Source organism: Oryzias latipes, chromosome 19 (assembly GCF_053564925.1).
Source record: "Oryzias latipes strain Hd-rR chromosome 19, Olatipes_Hd-rR_3.1".
NCBI lineage: Eukaryota > Metazoa > Chordata > Actinopteri > Beloniformes > Adrianichthyidae > Oryzias > Oryzias latipes.
In genome coordinates, this window is record NC_136255.1 from 12,330,959 (window position 1) to 12,357,029 (window position 26,071).

Consider the following 26,071-nt stretch of genomic DNA (forward strand, 5'->3'; position numbering starts at 1 on the left):
ACCCCATAACAGGACAGTCTGACTTCTGATTAGCACTCTAAAACTTGTTGAAACAAATTCTTCCAGTTCGTTATTAATTACCTGTGCCATATACATTTTGTAAGTACATTTTATTCCATTCTAAATTATTTTGAGTATTTGAATGATAAGTCCAACCTTCAACCATGTAATGCCACAATCACACCGGGCTCGGAAACGTGAAGATGAGCGACCACTTTCACTGACAAGTCTATGTAAATTACGCATTGTCAGAAGTAGGACCTCTGTCTCCTCCTCTGGTCACCATCAGGAACTGTCTCCAGAGTGGTGACCACACTGCATCTCCCAGCAACCCCAGCGCACACTTCCTGGATGCTGCACACCCGACTCTCATTCGTTCATCAACCACAGCATACTTTGCACTGCACTGAGCCACACTCAGTGCAAAGTATTATTTGTGCCACTCTGCCTTCCTTACTGAGCGCTGTAATTGCATCTGATCTTCTGTTTCTGACTCTGTTTGCCTGCCACCTGCCCCGACTCTCACCTGGACTCTGACCACCCTGTCTCTCCTCGGATGATCTTATCCCTGTTACAGACCCCTACCTGGCTGACGTAGCTTTGTGGACTTTTATCTGATCTAATAAACCTGCTGCATTTGGATCCACACATATAAATGCTCCTTTTTGCTAATGCGTTCAAAACTCTTATGTTCACGCGTTACTACGTTTTTAAGTCCGTTTTGGGGCTCTACACACTAAACATGCGGCAATTTAGTGTGACATTACAATACATGGAAGTGAACATCGGTTGAAAATTGATCATTAAGCAGAAATTCTCATTTGCGATTCGTGCATGGCTAGAATTACGCAACGCCAAATCTTTCATATATTAAAAAAGGAGCTGTAAAAGACAAAGCTTAGAGCAGTATTTACTCCAAGATCAAGCCTCTTCCAACTGTGAGTACATGCACTAGCATCGGACAGAGACAGTCCAGTGTCATCACCGCCATGCTAGAAGGGCATTAAAAAAACCCACCTTCAGTGTGTTCCTTAAAACCCCACATGCCTGGTGTGTAAGAAGCATAACAGTTTTTTTGTTACAGGGTTGAAAGAGATAGGATTAATTTTTTTAAATCTAATATGTTATATCATCAAACTTCTGAGAAAGCATTTTTGTGCTTTCAGCTCCTTTCAGGTGCTTTGTCTTAATTAATGTAATAAGAGGTAGTAAAAGTTTTTTTTTTTTTAATACATACTGTTAGTGGCAAATCAACAACCATTCTTTATATAATATCATTTGAAGCACATGCAAACACAAATGTCCAACTTCTAAGGTTAAAGTTATAGTATTTATGTGTTAAGAACCAATGTAAAAACCTAAAAATTCTTATTAATGAGACCAACATACCTTAAGACAATTCAACGGAGAACTAATATATAGACTAGTGACCATATTTTCTATAATTGTTGGTAACGTTTGACTAAAACCAAAAGCAAAAAACAGAACTGAAGTATTTATTCACTAAATTTTTTTAACCCTTGTGCTATCCTATGACCCCACCCTTACATTGACGTGTTATCCCTACAATGACAAAGGTGGATGAAGGTGAAGAGGATTTCATGTAATCCATGGACACCAGTGAAAAGGGTTCAGCGCACTGTCTAGTGGGTCTAGATGACCCAACTCCCACTGTTAAAGTGCCTAGGATAGCACAAGGGTTACAAGACATTTAGGCTAGAGTACTGATAAAGACAGCTTCTTGTGTTATTTTTCATGTTCAAACATGTTTTGTTTTAATTATTTCTTTTACAAAACTAGTGAAGGAATAAAGATGAAACACAAAACTGCAAAACACAGAAAATAATTATCTTCTTTACTGAAAATAAAATGGCTTCCTATGCATCCCACACATTAGATTTCAAATACAGAGTAAACACATTTAAAGGTAAGGCTGCTTTGTCACACACAGCTGCAAAAATCAAAATTTTTTTCTAATCTTTTAGGTTGAGTGTAGCTCTGCGGTTATGGAAGTGGGGGGTCTGTGTGGTTTTGTGTGACCCATGCCTGTGTGGGAGGTATGGAAGCTGGCAGTGGTGGGTCTGCTGTTTGCTTATCGGAAATGCCCCTCTCCTGTTGCCCACACCCTCACTCCCAGTAAAAGCCACCGGTGTTTCCTTCTGGATCATAATGAGATACACCTCCTGGGCGGTTTGTTTACAAGGCGCTGAAACACCTCTGTGTATTAACAGGACTTTTGTTCACAACTCCAGAGGTGATGTTTTTATAAACTTCTCCATGAGCAAAGAGCTTGTGTGAAGTGTTCTGACTGAAAAATGTTCATTCATGCATGCATTAGTTCCTGCTGACTATCATCAAAAAAGGTTTTCATGTCAATTCTGATACAGCTCAATCATTCACTTATCAGCACTATAAATCAGTTCATTTCAAGTGGAAGTCTAGAAGTACTGAGAGAAATATGATTATGAAATAGCTACTATGTGCACCTTTAAAAACTTGTTGGGACATAGCTTTATGAAAACAAACTACCCTGCAGCTATAGTTAGGGTGGAAACAGAATGTTTCTTTGCAAAATTTACTTTTTCTTCTTCCAGTGTTGGAATTTTGCATTTATATTTTTTTTCTGGGGTTGAAATTCGTAACTTTTTCACTCATTTTTGAAGCCTACATGACCATGAACTTACAATTCTCCTCTCACGACTGCAGCAAGTAGTCTACCGTATTTTTCTGAGAACACGTTTTTGGATAGTTTGGCTGGTGATGCGACTTTTACTCAGGTGCAACTTTTATGTAATTTTTTTTAATAGGTAAATAAATAAATAGCAACAACTGCTACAGGGCACTGTAGGTGTGTGTAACAGTTTTTGACAGCAGCACTGAATGAGAAGCGTTGCTCAGTCTTACATGGCACTAGGCTAAATTGTTCAAAAGCATCACAGAGAATGAAGAATTCGATGGATTTAGTGATTTAAAGTGATATAAAGTTTAGTTGACTTGTTAGTATGTTCTTTATTTTCTAGTTATCTCATTAAGAGCTCATATGTTGCTCTAATATGCTAGATTTCTATGTTACATGAAACTAAATAAGCAATAATGCGTTATAATAGGGAAACCTGCATATATTCAGTCTATTGTTGTTATCTATTTTATGAAATGTCTGTTCAAGTGCAACTTGTATTCCAGAGTGACTTACGCTATATTCACACCAGAGACGTGGTGCTCATTCAAGAACATGCTGAATGCGGGTTCTTGAACGCACTTTTGGCATATGGTATTCCCCCCGCACTGTTGCTACCTGATACTAGCACATATAACTAGCAGCGCATATCTCGCAAATCTTCCTCCAGACCTTTTCTTTCACAGCTCTATTCTGATATATGAAAAACTTGGTGTCATAGAATTCCACAATTATTCATTTCTCCTTCATGATGAATTTTCAAACCTTTGGCACTTATATAAATTGAAAAGGAAGCCATCTTTACAGCACTACTAAATCTAAGTCCCTGATTGGAAAAAAAAATCAACTGGTTTAACTTTTAACGCATGTTCAATGGTCATATTCAAAACCTGCATAATATATTCGTTTTTTTCTTATTTATTATGCATTTTTTGACCGCAGCGACCTGTACTCCAAAAAATACGATATGCTACCTGGTTGCTTATATTTACTGTTTGGCTACCTGAATAAAAGTAGTGGCTTGGCTTAAAAAAGAAACGGTTAAAAAAATTAAGCATCTCAATCTTAATTTACTTGATTTTAAAAACGAATTTAATGTAGAACTTTTTTGCCCTAATTATCATTTTCCAAGCACGCCAAAACAGGCATGTTCCTGGTCTTAAAGCCCTGAGGGGGATATGTGCCCTAATGAGTAGAACAGAGCAGAAATCCCCACACTGTGCATGCGGTGAGTGGTAAATAAAAAGGTAGATAAATTATGTCTTTCCAGTCTGCCACATACTTTATCCTGAGGGAATGTAAACAAAAATCTGAGTAGGGAGTGTCAGGGGTATTTCCAAATGAATTTATCATATTAGCATAAAAACTGAGTATCCTTGCAACTTTAGTTAAATTGAGAGAACTTGCTGTTTATTTAAGCCTAAAAAGGTGCCACACTGAACTGAAAGTGAGCCTGAATGCATGCATGTGTTGCATTAAGAAGAAAATGCAATAATAATCTACTTAAAGAAAATATTTTGTCAGGATGAAAGTTTAAAATATGAGTCACTGTTATTGTATTGTTTGTTGAAAAGCTGAATAAGTGTCATGCAAAACAAACATCAGTCCGTGAAGCCAGACAACCATGGCTAAAGTAAAGATCAGTAACTGTTGAACAAAAACAACTTGTGGTGCTCCAGATCGGCCCGTTTCCTCGTCCAGCAGCAAGTGCTGACTTGTTTTTCATCGGAAATCATCGTTTGATATTTACATGTCTAGAGCGGGATAATTGCTCAGCTGGAGCACTGAAAGACATGCAGGAGAGGAAGACAAACAGGATGTGGTGGGAGTGATTAAAAAAAAGCCAGAGCCTGGCAGATTGGAGTGCAGCTCGCTCCTTGGCCTGCATCCAGCTTATTCCCTACAGCTTTAAGTCACCTGTATTAACTTATGACTAACCTGATTAACCTGTTTATGGATCCAACAAGAATGATAGATTTCTAGGCTGGCAGCCAAGCACGCCATCTTGAATGAAATGGTTTGTGTAATTAACAGAGTTTCAGGCTGTGATAGGGGGTAATTGTAGCATTTGCAGATGATGTCTTATTGTCATTGAGGGTGCTCCCTGTGCTGTTATGGGTACTGACGGCTGCCGCTTTGGGCTTTAGGAAAGAAACAGACATCTGGCAGTGCTGCAACATTCAAAACACACATTGACTCCCCCCACTCACTATCTCACCTCCCTGGTTCAGCCCCCTCCCCCTATTATCCTTGCTATCCCATGATACTGTACTTCCAGAGCAGGTTGCTGGGTGGTTTGTTTGATCATATTAGCTTCAAGTTGCTGTGGAGCAATTCCACAGAATCCAAACAGCAATGTCACAATGGCTTGAAACACAGCAGAAGTGCAGTTGGGGGGTGGGGGGTGCATTAAAAATTTAGACTTCTCTCTTGTTAGATCTCAACAGGGATCGGCTATTTAAGAGGGAAATAGTAACTTGGTAGATGGCTTCACACACAGTTGAGTGCTGCAACCCATTATGGCCATGGTTGCCTTCTGCAGATTTCACTTAAATCAATCACAGAACAAAAAAAGCCTAATGAAAACACTCTCTCAGAATTCCATCATTTATATCCTTTTTTGGGGAGATAAATGTATTTGGCATTGATTGTATATGAGAACTGGACCCCTCACATTCCAAACAGGAAGTACCCGCTGGTTCCAAGAAGCTAAAATCCCATAGACTTCTATTGAGAAATAAATAGCAATTACTCAGTCATTCTATTTGTCAGACCAACCATTGTTGCTCTTCAACCTGTTTTTTAGTAAACATTTTCTTGCTGCCTCATGTTAGGATGAGAGTTTCTTAAAATTTACTCTACAGGGTATCTTCCACCTATGAGTTGTCCTTTTCAAATGATCTTTACTACTTATGTTTTTTCAATGTAGACTTTCCATCTCAATGTGATGGAATTTTTGGCAGCTTTGGCTTAATCAACCTCTTAGTACCACATATGTATTGGTTACAAAGGAGGAACAATATCAAAATTGTTTGAGGTCAAGTGCAAAGTTTTTTCAGTCAGTAGTGGTGTAATACACCTACAAGGTCAGTGTGGTTGTGTTATTGACTGAGTGTGATGTCACCAGATAACGTCAGTAAGCAGTGATTGGTAAGAGTCAGTCTGAGTCTTTGTTTCTATAGCCACGGCTTTCGCCAATCAGGAGTGAGCTGGTTGGAAGTTCAAACCTCTACATCTCAAAAATCTGTCAATCAAACAATTTGAAGATTTGACTTTGGGCCACCAGGCACCACATCTTTATTTATTGCTTATTTTCAAAAAAGGTTGTAGAGATGGAATTGTTACTCTAAAAATATAATAACAGAGTAATAGCTGTTTATTTCTCAAAAGAAGTCTATGGGATTTTGGTATTTTGGAGCCAGCAGATACTTTCTATTTGGAAGACCAGTTGTCTCTCGGTCCACTGATCTCCAGATTGGTTCAGTGCGTTATTGGTTTCTTGTGTGGCAGCAGAGTCGCTATCATTGTGTGAATGGGACTTGTGTGTGCACGTATTAAATAGGACATGTGAATTTAAAGCACTTTAGGCCTTAATGAAGGTGGAAAGATACCAAAAACGTCAACTGTATTTTCTGACAAATGTACAAATTCCTGTTTTAGTGACCCTGTGATTGGCTGTAAAATCATCTGACCTTAGAGAATCCAATTTCAATGTGTTTCAGCTAAAAATAAAAATACATTTAAAAAAAGCAACAGATTCAAAGAGAATATGGATGAAAGATGACAAATACCTCCTTCTACATCTCAGGAGAGCTACAAATTGATTTCTTTATTGTCATTTTTTACAAATCTTTAAAAATTATATTTTCTGTAACACTAAATTGATGTTTTTATTGGTTAGATGTTCTAATTGTCAAAATTTGTGCAAATATTCAGTTAATCAGTTGAAATAAATAATCAGTTGAAATACATGAGTTTTTGTATAATGAATCATGCAAGACTCAGTTTTGGACCTCAATTAATTAAATCCCCTCTTGTATAATATTCTAATTTTATTGAGATGCTCATGTAAAACCTTTGACTCTTCTAATTGTTGGCGTCTTTACTAAAACATGACAGAGTAATGCCTAATGAACCCATTTAAAATGATCAGTTTTAGCTGAAGTTAGCCACAAAAGACATTCTGCAAAAAAAATAGGGATACAAATTTAGAGGTGAACTGACACATATTCCGTCTGTCAGAGGAAAGAGACTGCTCATTTCTAAAGAGGCAGCGCTGTCTCTGTGGAATTCCCCACAGTAAACAAAACCACAGCACAGACGAAAAGTGACCTACTCATTCACTGCAAATATATGTGGGGCAGAATTCACAAGAACTTTTTTGTTGTTTTGTTGTTGTTTTGCTTTATACTTATTTTGAATAGTTAAGCTTAAATTTAGATGTGTTTTTTAGAAAACGCTTCAACATCCTCAGCAAGGAAAAAATTCTATCTGTGGAGCCGTTGGCTCAGGCTTCCCTCTCCTCCCCCATCCAGTCCTTTATTCCCCATCCTCTGTTTCCTCTGCCTTACAGATGTCAGACATGCTGCGACAGGCTGAGCCCCCAAGATGTTAAAGCAGGAGGAAACGAAGGAATCAAGGGGGAGCCTGTCTTTTCACCGCAGGTACCAAAGGAGATTAGCCAGTTCACCTGAGGAGAGGCCTCTGCTGGTGTACATGGGGGTAATGATGGGCTCAACAAAGGCGCTTGGATTGGAGTCCTGTGCTGCTCGGGTTTTTGATTTCTCAGATCAATCGGTTGTACTTCTCAGTTTCCTTTAATCAGGACGAGATCAGGTTTTGGCTTGTTTTTTTGTAAGACATAGTGAAGTTTAGTAGAGAAAAAGCCCTACAACCAAGCTATGTGCATCTGTTATCTTAAATTATAATCAGAAGTGAACATTTGAGGTATTTTTCCTCTAAATCTGCTCCATTTCAAGACAGAAACAGCCTGATGCCCTAATTTAGGTCACATGGAAGCCCTTTTTACTCCACAGATTGCTGTGTCACCAAGAGACCCAGAACACAGCAGTCTGCCACACATGGATCCACGTCTGCCTCACGATGACTGGGGAAATGTAAAGGTATAGAGGCAAAGCAGATGGGCTGCATTGATGAAAGAGAATTAATAAAACAGCTGTAGACAGATGTTCCGACTGATGGAATTCCCTTAGCAGTCAAAGGCCTTTCTATCTGTTTTTAAAACTTTTGGTCTAATCATTTACCTTTTTCTGTGAATGCATGGTATCCATCTCTCTGTAAATTTTCCCATTTTCAATATATAAATATATATATATGTTTTTTTGTGTAGTTTTGACATTTTTGTATTTTTGAACATCGAAAAAAAACAATGCAAAAATAGAGAGCAAATGGTTTTTGTGTTATATAACAAAAATCAAAAGTGTAGAGACAAACTTGAAATGCCTAATTAAAAAAAAAGAAGCAAAAACAAGGTCAAAAGAATGGGGGGAAATAGATTAAAGACCCACTCTGATAAATACCAGTGTTTTGTGTTTTTCACGTTATTGTGGAATTTTCTTATGAATCATGAGAACATAAAGAAAATAAGGTTCAGAATTGCATTTCTAAGTATTCATTTATTCAAATTGTTGTAAATCAGGGGCAGATGAAAAAATTCAGCTTAAAGAAGAGCTTTTTTGTGACATAGAAAATAGGCTGGGAGGGCCACAAGTTCCCTGCTCCACTCCATCCTGATGCATCCACTTGTAGACAAAAAGAGCCATGTACGTCTTTGTTTTCCCTGTCCGAGCTGACATATGGCTCAAAACTGTGCAGCTTGATAGCTCAAATTTGCTCGCCATTTTTGTTGCACCAGTAATGTCAGATTGCGGATGAGAGGGCATGTAAGTTGGCCAGAGAACACATAAACACAGAGATCTCAACAACAACTCAGAAGCAAATTACTAACTCCTGCTGCTCTGCAGAAAATATGTCCAAGAAAGCGACACAGGTTTTTAATTTTTCAGCTAAAATTGGCATATTCATAAACAAAAGACCACTAGAAACACTTTCAAAACAGCTCAAAAGAGGATATTTATAATATTTAAAGTGCTCCAAGGATGTATTTTAAAGGGTTTCACAAACTCATGTTTTTTTTAAACCATAAAGGACAAAGGTAATATTCTTTTTGAAATCTTCACGTTAAATTTTGAATGAAAACCATGCTAATGGCGGGTTGTCATCATTCCCACATCATTGACGAACAGATGTGATTGTCAGACACTGAAGGTTAAAGTGTCCAGACATTTCATAAACCGGTGCATTTTCTCTTTTACTTTTATTAAGAGACAAGTTAGCCCTTTTACTTTATTTTTACTTTTATATTTTTATCACAACATGCCGCGATAAAGGTCGTTAATGAGCTAAGAGAAAATGAACTGTCTTTTGCAGAAATGTCATTTCGTTTCAGTGACAACATTGGGGGAGAAAAAAAAATATAGAAAAACATCAGCATCCATTAACTTCCACCCCATGTTTACCCATGTGTGGCATAAACATGTCAGTGAACTGGTCCCACAGTGCAGCTTTTGTGCATTTTTGTTTGCATAAACACATCACTTGTGAGTGCCAGTTTCAATGTCCCTTTGCACACTGATGCCGGGCTTTGTGTGTGTGTTTGATTTCTGAACCCCCCCCACTGTGTCACTTAAATGTGGTCAGACACAGACTGATGGCCATCAATAATGCAGAAGATCCAGCGGCCCGCGTTATCAGCCAGAACCACTGGTCTGTCTCTGCTGGATTCTTCGATCTCCACAGACGGATGGCTTTAATTTTCTGTCTGAGGGGGGAAGCAGGCGAGACATTCTAAGTAGCTGCATGTGGGAGAATGAATATCATCATTTGATATAACATTTGTAGATTAACTTTGGATGGTGAATGAGTCTTGATAATGGCTAAAGCGTTCACCACTGACTGATGAGGCAATACTTCAAATTCTGTCACGAGGGGTGCATGCCCAGTTATTGGGGGTGATGGGGAAAAGCAAAAATATGTGTAAAAATTGGTTTTTCAGATAGAATAAAAAATCCAGGGGTGTAATTTATAAATAGATTAAATTACATTTTCTATCATTAGAATTTAGCACCTTTTTTTTTTTTACGTGAAATAAGATATTTAATGTTGCACAAATGAAAGGCAGGGAGTTTGACTGGTTTAATTCTTCTTTAGGACAGAGGGAGCAAGCAGAAAATATGCTGTTTGGGTGTAAGCATGTGTGGGCACATCTTTGCACTGCATAAGTTTCCAAACACGCCTGTGCTGGCATCACAGCACCATCTGCCTCCAGGGAGAACAGCACAACATTTCATCTTTGTCTAGGTGATGTCACAATCAGACCTCTGTGGTAATGCTTGCAACTGCACACTCAATTTGCCACCACATTTGTCTGGAAATCATTGCTCCTGCGACTTCCGCCCACTCGCAGCACCAATCAGGCTGTGATGAGAGGTGGCCCGGCCTCCTGAGTAAAGGAGGAGCCTTTTTTCTTTTTTTTTTGAGGTGGTTTGCTAATGATGAAGGTGCTGGAAACTTTGTGCCTTCTACACAGTCCTGGCATGAAAATGAGCCCCAATTGAGGTTTTCCTCAGAGGACGTAAACAGCTGAAGGAGTGGTGGTGTGCATGTGTGTAAGAAAAATGAAGACATGTCTCAGGCTGAGACAGTTTTTCCCTGCCAACATTTTCCCTTTCCTTAAAGGCTATGACATCAAATGCCTGCGTCATATTGCATTTTGGCATCATTAACAGTAAAAGAATCAAAGCATTTCTATAATCGATTTATTTTCATAGCTGCTTTCCAGTCTTACAGACAAGCGGTTGGTTTTTTAAAAGGGAGTTGACATTTGATGGTGAGATGAACGTCATACCACACAAATTGGGGCCATGAACCCTTCGTATGTGTCCATGCATTTTTCCTCTCTTGGCATAAAAAAACAGACTCAGAATGTCTTATTTTGGTGCATGCTGCCATAAAGACACAAAAGGGTAATAGCTTAATTCATAGAGAAGCCTCTGATCTGCCTTTTCTTCAGTATGTGACTGCCAGTATCTTCGTATGTTCGATAATTTAGCAGAATATTGGTGTAGGCAGACACTTTCAGTATTGGCATGATTCATATGAAAATTTCAGTTAATGAGGATTTAAAGCTTTAGTTCAACAAACGTGAGCATGTTGTGACTTGCAGGTTACCAAAAAATTGATCCATCCATCCTCCCATTTAGAAACTGGGGTAGTACCACATTTAAATTCTGCTGGTTGTATGGTACTCTTCTCTCATTGTACAAAGAATTTTTAATGAGTCTCTTGGCAGGATTGACTTGATTAGGCAAAGAATGCCATCCATCCGTCCATCCATCCATCCATCCATCCGTCCGTCCGTCCGTCCGTCCATCCGTCCGTCCATCCATCCATCCATCCGTCCGTCCGTCCGTCCGTCCATCCGTTCGTCCGTCCATCCATCCATCCATCCATCCATCCATCCATCCATCCATCCATCCATCCATCCATCCATCCATCCATCCATCCATCCATCCATCCATCCATCCATCCATCCAGTGGCCTTGAAGTGCAAATGACAGCAACAATGCAAAACCATGTAAAGATCACAACAACTAAATTAAAATAAAAAAACACTTTTACTTTTTAAAAATCAAAACACAATTCTGGAAACCACAAGGTAAAAAAAAAACTTTTTCGAATACAACAGTAATATCTAGAACTAAAAATGTTAAAAAATGAAACAAAAACAAGAAAGATGCAAACGTAGGTACTATGGGACATAACTGACTGGATGATTATGATGATTAAGAGGGAAAACAGAAGGTTATTTTGGCCAAACTGTGGTAAACAGTTGATCAGTGAAATCAGTAAACTTCTGCCAGAAGCTTAAAGAAATACCTATGTTGGAAGATGCCAGATCACTTCCGGTTGAAAAGGAGAACAAACCTCATCATCCAATCAGGAGACTTTCCCATCTGGTTTCTTCTTTATTTCGTTCCATTTTCCTGTATTTATTTTCAGAGCACCTTCCACCACCAGCCAAGTTTTTGTATTGAATGATTTGTTGATGTGATTTGCACTTCAGGGCCACCATACATTTCTTATTGACGAAGGATTTAAGGCAACACATACCTGCAACCTTTTGTTGAAACGATTGAAACTTAAGTTATTTTAATGTACTACTATCTATGTTGCCTGTACAGTCATTTCAAAAGGCCAATTTTTATACCACTCCAGACAAAAATGCCCCTCATTCCTTTAAATTATTGGAGATGTTTGCACAGAATCTATACTTAGCATTTTATGAGGTATTGGATGCAGCCTCATTTTTAGCAACTTCGTAAAAAACGAACATGATTTTTTTTCTTTCCTAAATATTATTGATGAAGGAAATGATAAATCTTGCTCACGAAGAGATAAAACAGTAGGGAAGTGGCATAATTCCATCTGGATAGATTTTTTATAATCCTGACATGATATTCAGGTTTTGCTGAGTATTAAACTAAAAGAAGTCTTTGGGGTCACCAGTGAGCACAGATATGCTGGCATGCATATTTTACAACCTCCAGACAGAAAGTAGACTTTACAAAGGTGTAAGCGGGGAGAAGACATGGTAAAAGTATTGTCGGATTTTCTTTTCTACTCTAGAATGAAGGCCATGCTTTGCTGAGTGTAAAGAAGAAAAAAAAAAAAAAAACAGCATTAAAAGTGCAGGAAAAAGAAATGGGAAAATGGGGTTGAAGAAAATCTGTGAACTCTTTCCCCTCCCTGTTACCATTTTCTGTCCATTAGTGTGAGTGGTGCTCTTCTGGTCTTTGGTTGCTCGACTTATCCCCTTTAGATGCATGAAAGAGTGAGGGCAGCGAGCAGGTGGAATATGGAAGTAATGGAAGCAGAAGTATGTGACAATTAGAAGCATTCCTGTGATCACAGGATTATCTAACCATCTTCTTCAGTTATCCTTAATTTATGCGAGCCAACTTTATGGACAAAAAATACTTTAGAAACTAATAAAAGAGCCTTCTAGTATTCTTAGAAGAGAGAGCTTTTAATAAGGCAAAAGTGATTTGCACTTAAACTATGTATAGGTATCAACAAGAACTGAAAGTTAAAAAAAAAGTGAGAAAGAATTGACTAATGGAATGAACCGTAGATTGAGACTGGTTTAAATGATCAAGATCTTTTCAATCAAAAGTGAGAAATTTCTGTTTCTGTTAAACTCTCTAAGCCTAATGAAAGCATAGTTGGTTTTCATATCTATTTCTTTCGTTTTTGCATCTATCTGGCTATAGAGTTTTAGAGGGTTTTCCTATTTTTAGCCGTAGACATAATTTTTCAAAAGAGTTTTTCTTTTTTAGCCAATTCAAAAAAAACAAAACAAAACATTGTTTTGCTCTTTGCCTTGTCTAAATCAGTGTGGGATTGTGGAATATTTCTTCAGAACCTAGTACATGCCAAAATCCAAACCCAGCAAATTCTTGCAAAACCCAGTTAACCTTTCCTATTGTCTTTGATTCAATGTTACATTTTATTCTTTGATGACAGTGATCCCTCGCTATATTGTGCTTCATTTTATGCAGTCCCCTCTGTTTCAAAGATTCTTTTCAGTGCAATTTTGCATGTTTTTGCTGTCATTATTTTTTTTAACCATGCGCTGTGATTTGTGTCCTGATAGGCTGTTGACCTTGTAAATCAATCTCGTCTGTACTATGTCTCCTGTGTTCAGTTTGCCACAATTACATAAATCTTTTACCAGAACCAGATGCTTGTTTTCATTCTACAATATTCACCTTATTTTTCTCAGAAGGTTTGAACTTTGAAAGTTTAAGCAAGAGAGAAATTTTTGTATTAAATCGTATACAATTTGTAGAGAGGAGTTTTATAGCCTTAAAACATCTAAACTTAATAGATTTCACCTATTAGTAGTTATTTTTAGAACATAACCCCTGCAATAAATGAAGAAACTCTGTATTGTATGCAAGTTTTTGACTTGAATTACCTTAATTATTAACCTATGGAACGTTTTCGCTAAGCAAATGCAAAATGCTCAAAAAGCAAAATAATTAACCATGAAGAGGCAAGACCATCACAGCACAGAGAGGCTTTTTTACAGAGAAACTGAAAAGGAAGTCAACGTGTCAGTGAGTTTCCTCCAAAGGAGCTCTGGTGGGGGAGAACTCTGACGGGAAGAGGTCTGGCAAACCTAAAGTCACAACTGAACCACCGGACACGTTTCTGAGAGTTAACACCTGCATGCCACAGAACAAGGGGCTCGAGAACAGCACCATTGTGTTCATGTTAAGCCAGCCTCTGTTTCAGTTGTGAGGTGATCACTTGGGGTCATGATCAGTGCAAGGTAGCAGTATTGCTCCCTCCCCCCTGTGCTATTTTCTAAAAATATGTCATCCATGATCACTAAAATGCCACAAGAACATGTTAAAAAAATGTTGTTAGACTGGGTCTTTAACATCTGATTTTACCCCTTCAATTTCAACATAGTCTAATGTTCAGTTTGTAAGTGGACATTCTGTAAGATGATCCCAGAAAGGGTGGAACTTACAGCCATGTCAAGACAGGATTTGCTCTCATTTCCTGAAGGAATGTCCATTTGGAGTAACCACTCAGGGTTTTAAGTCCCTTTTATTCACAGGCTCCACACTTTTACTGAGATGAAGAAATTAGTCCAGTAAACAGCACCATCAAGATGAAGCAGAACGGCACGTTAGTGTGCACCCTCTCTGCCTGAGTGTCTCTTAATACCTTTGCGAGTGTGTCCTTCCACTTTGTGCATGGCTCCGCATGTTTACAGTCTGAGTAAGGGAGTCCAGGAAGACCCCCAAACACAGCAGAGCGAGGACTTTGAGTAAAAGCCAGAGTGCTCCGTGAGAGAACGACCAAGAAAGCAAAAGACAGAGCTCCACTGTACATTTACAGATGAAAATTTTATGATGCTAAATCTAGACAGACTTTTAGTGTCAGTCAGGATTACGGCAGCGGGCCGAGCACTCATTAAATTTTTAAAACCAGAGAGAGATCCCTGGGTGCATGGACACACAGCAGATATGATGAGTGAGAAGAGCATGAGAGCAGGAATTGGATTACAGGTAAACAAATGGATCGATCCCTGCAGAAGTAAACCATGCCTTCCACAGCTGAATTTGTCGGCTTTGGTCTGAGCTCCTGGATATCTGAAATTCTGCTTCACTTTTATAGTGAAAGTTTAACGTGACAAGATGAGGGATTTGGGAGCGTTTGCGTTGATAAACTGTGCAATAAGAACTGACAGAAAGATGCTTCCAGCAGAAATGAGTGCACAGAGAAGATGATTGTAGGTCGCCGTGACAACCATCCAGTCAGCTGAGGACTGGATTTTATAGTGTGTTTGAAGCTTGAGTGTGATTAAAGGGCTAAATGTCTGGATGTCAAGCTGCAAGTGATCCTATGACTTGTCATAACAGGGAACTTTTCTCCAGACTTCTGTGAACATTTATAAATAAATGTAGATTTTTATAGCTTACAAATACCAAAGTACTTTCGTTTCTCACCCTTTATCTGTTTGTGTCCCTGTACAATAAGATCTAGCTGCACACCCCTACATCTGCCTGTCCTGTTTTGATGAAAAGAATTTGTTGCAAAGCCCTTAAACCCCACAAAAGGGAGATTAAATCAAAGGATCTGATTAGATTTGAATTAGAATGGATGTGTTTGCTGATATTCAAATATTTGTGAATTTCCCAAAACCTTCTACATCTTCACCTGTTGGGCTTCTTTACTCATTTAGTTCAAAGACATTGTAGCTTACTGTATTTTTCACACTTTAAGGCACACATGAGTGGACTCAGTTCAGTGGGGCTTAAATATGACAGAAAATAGACCATTCATTGGTGGGCCTTATAAACTGGAGCACCATAAAGTACAGAAAATACAGTAATATATTATAGATACCTTTATATTTACAAAACTAACAAATCAGGCTTTTATTAGAAAAATGTATGTTTACATGTATTTTCAAATGATATTTTTGAAAGATTTCTTTTTTAAATATTGGTAAAAATCGTAGAAACATAAGAATATTGTAAAATATGATGCTAACATCAGTGTGTGGCACTTTAAACTGTAGCTTTTTCTGGGCTCTATGCAGTAAACATCTCTGCAAATTTTAATAAATCGTCTTTTCAGCTTCTTTTTATCAAACTTCCAAAATATTTGTCTAAAACTTTGAAAAAAACAGCTTAATTTTTTTAGTTTTTGAAATCTTGAAGAGTTTGTAAGAAATAATCAAACCAGCTTTGAAATAGTATCTGATTCTTTGGCCAGCGATGCCTCCTCGTGCACATCAGTGACCCCTGCACACATATGACCCGACTGCCAGCTGCCAGTCTGGGAATGCAGTAAAGAATTTGTTGACTTTCCTGCCTAACCCTTTGTAACCCAATGTGTTTTTATATTATTTTATTTATATTATTTTATTTTATATATGTTTATTTCTATCTAATTTTCACAAAAGTGTCCTAAAACGTCTGAGCTCCATGCAAACAACCCTCCTTAAATCAATTTAGTTCAGTTTCCTTTTACCTTTTACCAAACAAACAGGCGCACCAGATCAGGGCAGCAGATACCCCACCTACTACCCAGGTGCTGCACCTGCAGCTGTCAATCACTTTCTGAGCGTAAAGGTGTTTTCATTTGCACAAAGCATGCTGCAAAACTAGAATTTTGCTCAGTATAACAAACTTCTTCTTTTCGTCTGCTTTGTACAGCCATAATACATTCACAACATCTTGGCAGAATAAACTGATATTTAAACTAATATTTGAATATCTAAATGCAAAAATGTGAAAAAGTAAAAATGTTGTTTTTCAAAATCATATTTCGTATTGACTCATGAGAAAAGATCTTAGCAGCGCTGTTAACCACAGCCTGACCTCTGGGCTCAGCAAACACTGGGGGTAAATTAAGACATCTATGAGACCCAGAGCAGCTGAAGCAATATTGTGGACAGCCGTTTGGCACTCCTGCTGTCCTTTGCTGTGGCACACACCCAGAACCAGGTGAGATGACACCCCAATATCTGTCTCACTGCTGGAATGTCAGGGAGCACACTGTTGACCCAGACGGAGCTGCCACTCAAGCGTGCACACGGCTATGTGTGTGTGTCTTTTATGACAGTGGTGGGGTTTTGTTGGGGTCTGGTGGGCTTTTACCCCCATGGTTCTCAGGGAGCGTCTGCTGTTTCTTTGGTGGCACAGAGACTCCAGCAGAGAGGAAACAGGTGCAGTCTGCCTTCTGTTTTGTGCTATCCACTGTCCCCACAGTGCTTTTGCCTCTCTCCTACCATCTGAGCACATTCCTGCCTCTCCTTACACTCTCTGCAACTATTCTGCAGCACAGATTTTTGCTTCCTCATCTTCCTTCCCCCAACAAATGTACTGCACAACTGCACCTGGAAAAGCAGGACTGCATTTTCATTTTAAAAGCAGGTTAAACTCCGTTTCAACTAAGAATATTAAATCTGCTCTAGTAGAAGGACCTACACAGTAAATGCATTTTTCATCTTCTCAGCTTTGCACTTTTTTTGCACTATTAGATAATCAAACTAACCTCAATTTTTATAAATAATTCTTTCTCAGAAGATTTTTAGACTAAATTGATAGAAACAATGTGAAGCAATAAAGCTCTACACTACAAAAACTGACCACAAGAAAGTAAAAAGACCATTGTTTCATAAAAATGTTCTTATTTCACGTCTTGCAAGAATGATACACTTTTCAAAAGCAAAATAATCGTAGTTTAATGTCTTAGTAATACGAATTTATTTCTTAAAATAAGAATTCTTGGTAAGACAATTTTTCTTACCCTATTGGCAGATTTTTTTTTTGCTTCAATGAAGAAAATCTGCCAATAAGGTAAACATTTTGGACTTATTTCTAAGGGGGCTGTTTTTGCAATGTATGATAGCTCTTTATGCAAAATACCTGGTATGTTACTGTCCTTAGGCCACACCTTTAAACATGTTATGCACAACACTGAATCCTGGTGCAGTTCACCACAGCGTTAATACAAAAAAATACAAATAAATGAAAACAAAATAATGAATAAAGGAAAGAGCTGAGTGGTGCAAGCTTGTTGCAAATCAATACAGAGTTGGATGATATCTAATACGGAAATGTGGTGCAGTGGGAGGGTACTTGTTATTGTGTAATAGAACTACAATGACAAGCTGCTTCTTCTTTGTGCTTTTATTTTCTTTTTGGTCGAAGCTACTGCTCTGAAGCTACAGACACACCGGGGATGTGACACCCTTTTAGCAATGGTGCTCACACTGGACGAGAAAGGAGGGGCTTCTTCTTCTACTCTTTCCACTGTTTAGTAGCCCATGTCCGCCCCCTACAGTTAGAGGTGGCTTGGTGTGAAATGTCAAAGCGGTGCAAGTCTCGTGAATATTCATTTTTCAGTGTTTATAATTGTTGGCACTGCCATAAATTCCGTAAAAGTGATGCAACTGAAAGGTCACAACCATTGAGTCTATGATTGGTCAAAGTTCAACCTGGTTTAACTTTCAATTGGTGGTCAATGGCAGCGTGTTTTTTACGTAGAGCCTGAAAACGGTCGTAAAACCTTGCGTAGCTATGCTTTAACAGTTTTGAATGCAGAAACTTGAAACGCGCATTTATGCATGTTTACATAGACTTCATTAGAAGTGGCCGTTTGCACATGCATTGCCAGGGGCGGTCAGCTTCAATAAACAGCTGCTGAGAAAACCAGTGTGAACCCACACAAAAAAAAACAAACAATCAAAATAATTTGACATTTTTATGGCTTTTTTATTCCATTCTGCTACAGAATCCTAATGTGAAATTGCCCCAAATCATTCGAGCTGTTTATTATGCTGACCTCATATTCACACTGACTTTAGCAGCAAGAGCTGTTTAAATCAAACTGATACAGTTTACCATTGCTGCTGGAACCTCAACCACTTATGTCTGATAAAAAAAGACACAAAAGAGTGCTCACTAGCAGAGAATAGTTTAGGGCAGAGCATGAAGCTGTGCCTGATGCTCAAATACTGAGAGATACTTTACTTATTCTTTAACAACGTAGCCACTGAAATGAAGCTTTCAGGCCTGAAGTTCACAGTTACGCAATGATCCAAGTTAGTCCTCCCTCTAAACCCATTTGTGTGTTCTGTAATATTTCCACTTTCAAGAGGATTGCTGGAAACTGGCAGCTCAACTTCAGCAGGCTACCCTGCAATACAAGTTTTCTTCACCATTGACATTGTGTATTGTCCATGTTCGGCTAAGGAAGAACGTTATGTTTGTCATTCTTGGTAGATGAAAGAGGACAGTATTCTGCTGAATCTTTTGCTAAAATTATTGATAATCCTCTGGACAGTATATGTTGGTAATCTGCAACCTAAATTTTTAAGAAGCATCTCAGTTTTAAACAAAGCAAAACGGGTTGTGGACCAAAAATCTCTCCATACTTTATAGTGTGTATTGATTTTACCACATTTTTCTTATGGAATAGAAGTTTGAGGGAAATAATTATAAATCCACCTTACATTTACTTTTAACAATTCAAAAATGAGCAGTACGAATTATACACAATGTATTTTTCCAGTCAAAAGAGTCCAAACTTTGTGATTTGGTAGAATATTGTACAGCTCAATTACTATTCAGAGCATGAAATAATTTACTTCCAAAAAATATACAAAAGTTATTCATTAAAAGACAGGGTAATTATAATTTCAGGGGAAAATGTAGTTTATCTTACACAAAGCACGCACAGACAAAAACAACTCTCTGTATTCATAGGGACATGTATCCATATCCATAATTTATGTGTAAAAATATAAAATGAATTATACATTTATGCAAAGCTACTCAAAATTGATTATTGATTATTTTTTGTCTATAGTTAGTTTAAACTTTTTAAGCACACTGGCTTTTAATTTTCCCACTTATGTTCAGATTTAAAGAATTAACAGTTTATGGCTTCATTCAAAAAAAATGTCTAATACAGTAAAATTTTAACATGACTGGCTGATGCAGTTGCTATGATTTATTGGTAATCGTAAGGATAAACAAAGGCTTAATTTCAAGATGAGAGTCAGAAAAGCTGATGGAGAGGCAATGCCATGAGTGAATTCAGAAGCTCAGATGCAGCAGGTGACACGACCTCAGGATGCATGGGGGCACGTGCATTTCTGTCTGGAGCCATCTGCTGTGATGATCAGTAGAAAGGATGTCACACTGGGCAGATATTCTCAAAGAGCCACACATCTCTTTGTTTGCATCTCCTTCTCAGTGACCCTTTTGTCTTTCCAGAATAATTTCGGAGAAAACGCTGGATTGGATTTGCATGCTAGTTGATTATTTAAACTCCGCAGTCAAATCTCCAAATGATGGCAAGGTTGTCAAAAGACTCAACTCCCTGGTGGTTTGGTATGGAAGATATCAAGATGCCTGGTTTGAATGTCCATGGAACATTTAGGTCACAAACACTCCTCTCAGCATGCTCATCAGCCCACCTTCTCCCAGAGCTTCATGACTCACGTCTGTGACACTCAAACAGCAACCCGGTCCATGTGCTTGTGTGAGTGCACAGAAACCTGCAAATAATCATACACGTGACTGTGTGTGGGCACAGGTTGCACCATTTGGATCAACAGGTTGAGGAGGGTGTGTGTCTGGTTGCATCTGACAATAAGAGATTGAATCTACGAACATGAATGGGGGATGTTCTAATACCTCATGAGGCCAGTGGTCCCTGCAGACCTTCAGGAAGGGCTGTCAGAGCTCAAAAGATAAAAATCACATCAAAATACAGCTGTATTTGCATAGAACAGCAACCCCTATGAGGGCGTCTTAATTTTAGTAATGAAAAATTAAACCCCTGCAATACATTTTTACACTTTAACAGTCAGTATGAATTTTCTTATTCTCATCTATTACACCACAAAATTAGACATTTTTAGTCCAAAACCCCTAAAGGATAACATACCCCTACCATTGCCTATCTAGAAAATTCTGCATATATATATATATATATCTATATAGATATATATCTATATACATATATTTTTTTTTTTACAGAGCCTGATGGCTATAAGCTCTATTTTTGTGTTTCCTGGTGGCTTGTCAAAGCACGCGTGATCCATGATGTCTGCGAACGCGGATGACCCTCAGAGACCTGTCTGAGTGGCACTGCCCAGACCCTTCCTCGATAGAAGGTCAAATGAGAGCGCACACTGCATGCTCAGTGTGTCAGCGGCTCCATCTGTTATGTCAAAGCTGATGTCTATCGTGATGTTTGATGGATGTGCGTGTCACACAGACCCATGGGGCATCTTTAGCCCTGAGGTAAAAAGACCACAAGCCGAGACAAGAGCTCCTAGTTTTTCGTCACTCTTCCACCTATGGTGAAATACAATTTTTTGAGAGTATTCTTTTACTTTTAAATTGAATAAGTTGAGAACATATTATTTAAATTGTTGCTAATAATTTGTCATCAAAACAATTTTCTGCATCTTCACTCACACACTCCAAAACACAGAAAAAAATAAACATCGAAATGTTTTTTATTTGATGAGGATTAGTATATTTATATGCAACCCCCATGCAACCCAAATGCAGAATATTCCAACATATATGTTAGATTAATGGGTGATTATTATTATATTTCTTTCGCAAGACATTTGACGTAATGCCTTGATATTGCACAACAATACTGCCTCTACAAGAGAACAAGGGGAATTACAAATTGGTCCAAAGAATATTTCTCTAAAAAACAAATAAGCTTTTTTCATTCAGAATTTTGTTTTCTTTTTTTGGATTAGTCCTCAAATATGAAGAAATTACAAGTTTTATAGCTTTTTTGTTTTATGTTTACGAAATATTGTACCCCGTTCCTCTTCAAATACGTATTGCTGTGTATCCTTAGACGCTGGACTGAGAAAGTTTGCCAAGCAAGGCAAAGAGCTGCTATTTATTATTTGAAGTGTCCCTTGATGAAAGTGCCAGAGTGTAGTGGATGACAGGGTGCAAGAGACTGGTACAGGGAGAGGATCAGGACAAGGGGAGAAATGGTGGAGAGAAAAAAACTGCAAGCTGTCTGACAGTCCCTGGGCTTCTCCTTCACTTTACAGCCATTTATGGAGTGGGCTCAGCTGAGACAGGTGTTGTTACTCCTCTAAACACAAAGAGAAAAGGCATTAGTAGCTGAGATGAAGAGTGCTGACAGGTTTTCTGGACAGGAGGCAATAGGAGCTCTTTCTTTTAGACTTCCTTTAGTGTTAAGTGCCGGGCAGACATCTGGGAATTTACAAGAAAATTACACATGACCCAAAAAGTGCTGGAAACCCAAGGAAAGAGGTGATACAAATTCAACATTTCCCTCAAAGGAGATTTGGATACAATATGTACAAATGAACTTTTAAGGGATACAATATGCAAGAGAGGAATTTGGAGCAACACAAAGAAGAAACATTTGCACAAATGGATTAAAATTATTTAAAAAAATGTAATGCAATTATAGAACTAGATGCAAAAGAAAAAAACGCACGTTTAAGTGGTAGGAACAGGAATGAAAGCCAGAGGGCTGATAACCTACAAAATCAGCTGTGATGTTAACATGTTTCAGAATAGATCGTAGCATTTAAAGAGACAACATTCGCCGTTTGTATCTGAATCACAACTTGGATCTTTTGGATAGGCCACTGCTGAGGTCAGGTCAGCATCAATCAGAGAGGCTGGCCACACAGATCTCACCCTGAGGACCATCACAATAGATCCACAATGGGCTCTGGTCAGCCACTTCTGCCACATAGGAAGGGGGGGTTAGGGTCAGAGAATCGTGAATGAACAGAGGCCATCAATGACCCAGTCGTTATCGGCATGCACAGATAATAGACGCTGGTCAGAAATGTGGGGGTTGTGGGAATGGATGTGGTGCTTGAGGTGATCGTGGTTACTATGGGGATGGGACACTTAAGCTTTATAGTTTTTTTTATGTGTATTAATCTTGTCACAAAAGCAGAATGAATTCACATTCTACCATTTAACTGTTCTCTCTGAGTCCTCAGTGCTAATTTTCCGCCATTTATGTTTTTACCTTTATTTGCATTTAAAGGATTTCAGACATCTCAAAGCTGTTGTCATTTATTGCCCATTCAAAGACATTTGTATCTGTTGTGACAAATATATTTTTATTTAAACTCTGACCAAACAGCCCAGAATTTCTTTTTTCTCTTCAGCAGATTCAGGCTTGGATTTATGTCTGGACTGTATGGAAGCTAAACCATCTGAGAATGGCTTAAGCTTAAGCACCTGTATGGCTTGACCCATTCAGGTGCTGCAGGTTTTTGGGTTGTCCGGGCCCGCAAAGGGTCGAACACAGGTGCAGCTGCATCTTAAAAGGAGAGCAGGTGTGTCTTGCTGTTCCATTGTGGCTCGTACGACCACAATGTCATAAGTGTATCATGAAGTATTTGTAAGTAAAATGTAAGTTACACTCACTTTTAATGGATTAGTGATGCTGGCGTATGATGCTGTTATGCCACACTCAAGTCGTTAGTACAGTGTGCACTGGTTCTTTGCTGATAGGTGATAGGATGCTTATAGGATCCCCACACATACTAATCATACTAATCTAATTTCTCAGGCTACAAGCAAGGAGCGTGCAACAGGTGTACAAAAAAAGAAACTATCACATGCCTGTGTCTTACCCACTTCAACTTTACTTACACTGACAAGTTGCTTAAATGTTCACTACAACCTGTCGCCTGCAGTATGCTTGTAGAAAAAACTGTGCATGAACATTTTCGCTCTATGGGTTCACCGAGTGGTCTACATTCTTCAAATTTTGTGCAGGTCACCTGTGTGTCCCAAACAGGTTTGCAAGCAAACAGCTAATAGACACCCATGGGGGCATTTGTTACTAAGGCACTAATCAAGCTTTCTTTTCTGTTTATAGTTATCATCCTCATATCTATGCTGTGAGGAAAGAACCTGGTCATCCCAAGAACCTTGTTAGCAATTTTTTTCTGGTAATCGGTTGTTCGTTACTTTCTAAAACCATAAAGTTGTTGGAACCTACAGCTCGGTTAATATGAAAACTCCTGCTCCTCCTGTCCCCAGCATCACAGAAAAGAATAATTCTGAAGTCATAATATCAGAGTCTTTATGTCCTGCTGCACATGCACAATCTTCTCCCTTCCAGCTCTTATGGACAAATGGTTTCCATAAAGCACGTTGTAGTTCATACCTCATGGTTTCTGTTTAATGTGCATAATGGTTGTCTTGCAAACTTGTAATTCTTTTTCTTTTACTTCCATAAGTAAGTATATAATCATTGCATAATTCAAGTAATACAGTTATAATTTTTTTTACATTGGATATAGCTGAGAAGATGTCTATTTTTGTCCCAGTCCGACTCTTATCTGCTGCCATTTCCCCTGAGGCCATCATTGAATATTAAGCACTGAGATCTTATCTACAATGAAGGCAGAATAAAGAACTCTGTGCCAACTATTGTTTTTCTCTCAAACAGTACTTTCAGCAGATTAAAATTAGTGTAAAAACTGTGAAAACAAAAATGACTGTCATGCAAGTTATGGTATCCTTTTGTCAAAACTTTCAGAATCAGATAAGCAAACAGTTTACTGGAAGTGAAACTACCTCCGCATCTCCAACCGCTTCCAACAAATCCTTCCAGAAAAAGGAAATAATTCAGTGAAAACAATTGAAAGTCTTTTTGCTTTCCACATTTTAGAAAAAAATCATGTATAGGAAAAAAAACATATAATAATTAGCTTGTCTACAGACAGATGGGTAAATCTGTCCATTTTGTAAAAATAAATTTTCCTTTCAGTTGGTTTAATTTAGCTTCAGTGGACTTTTGTAAACATCACATACTGTAAACAATACTTGGAAGAAGCCATCTTTTCTACTGGCTGTAGTGTTATTTTTTTATGTGCATTTTCGATTTATGCGTCTGCATTCTGACCTGTCGATGCAAATCTTTTGCTTCTCTGCAAATTTCCTTGCAGAGGTCCAAACTCAAAGAGAAAGTGAAGCTTCTTGAAATATTTATAAAGAGCATGCTGTTACTTTTGCATGAACAAACCCTTCAGGAAGAGATGCAGTTAATCTAACCAGAAAATACAGGGCCTAATAATATGTGTATTCTATGAATATTTAAATGTTTTTTAGTTGGGTCTTACACATGGGATAGGTGATGTAAGCCTTCAGAATGATGGTCAAAAGGGAAAAACTAGGAACATTTTTGTCAATCTATATATATGTTTTTTAATATGGATTGTTTTTTTACGCACTTTGAGCTTCGTGTTGCTAAAATCTTCAGGATTTTTTGTTGGCAGAAGGTATTTGATTTAGCTAATGTAAAACTTAGCAGCAGAGACTGGAGCCTCTCAAGTGAGATTAAAAAAAGCCTCACATATGGCCCCTAATCCTCTTGATTAAAGTTACTAGCTGTGAACGTGTTTCCACATCCTATCAGATAAAACTGTATTCACTGTACATCACAGTTTCCCAGAGGCAAGGCTACCTTTTATGAAGCGTGGCTGTGTTTCTTGTTTTTTAGATGTTCATCTACTATTTTCAGCTGTCAGATTTACCATCAAGGTATTCCACTTTAACTTTCAAAACTGTTTTTTGGTTTACAGTAGTGATTTTAGATATAGTTACCTGTTTTAGAACTACTACAGACTGCTTTTATAAAAAAAGTAAACTGATACAAATGTGTTTTTAGTGTGGATTCAGTGGGGATTCAGAAGAGGATTGGGAGAATGTATTATGGTGACATAAAACCAAAATATAACTTTTTGGTAGGAACTTTACTCATCGTGTTCGAAGTAGAAAGAATGCTGGGTTGCATCCAAAGAACACCATACCTACTGTAAAGCATGGGGGTGGAAACATCATGCTTTGGGGCTGTTTTTCAGCAAAGGCACCAGGACGACTGATCCAAGGAAAGAATGACGGGGCTATGTACCGTCAGATTTTGAGTGAAAACCTTCTTTCATCAGCATTTTTCCAGCATGGCAACAATCCCAAACACATTGCCAAGGTAATGAGTGAGAGGCTTTATAAGAAGCATTTCAAGGTCCTGGGGCCTCATTTATAAACGTTGCGTACGCACAAAAGAAGGCGTAGGCCACTCTCTACGCAATAATTGAGATTTATAAAAAGCAAACTTGACGGGAAAATGTGCGGTCCTTCACGCAAGCTCTGACCCAGGCGTGCGCACAAAAACGGGTGAAATGAGAAACGGCGACACCGTCGGCAGAAGGAAGAAACACGTGAAAGTGAA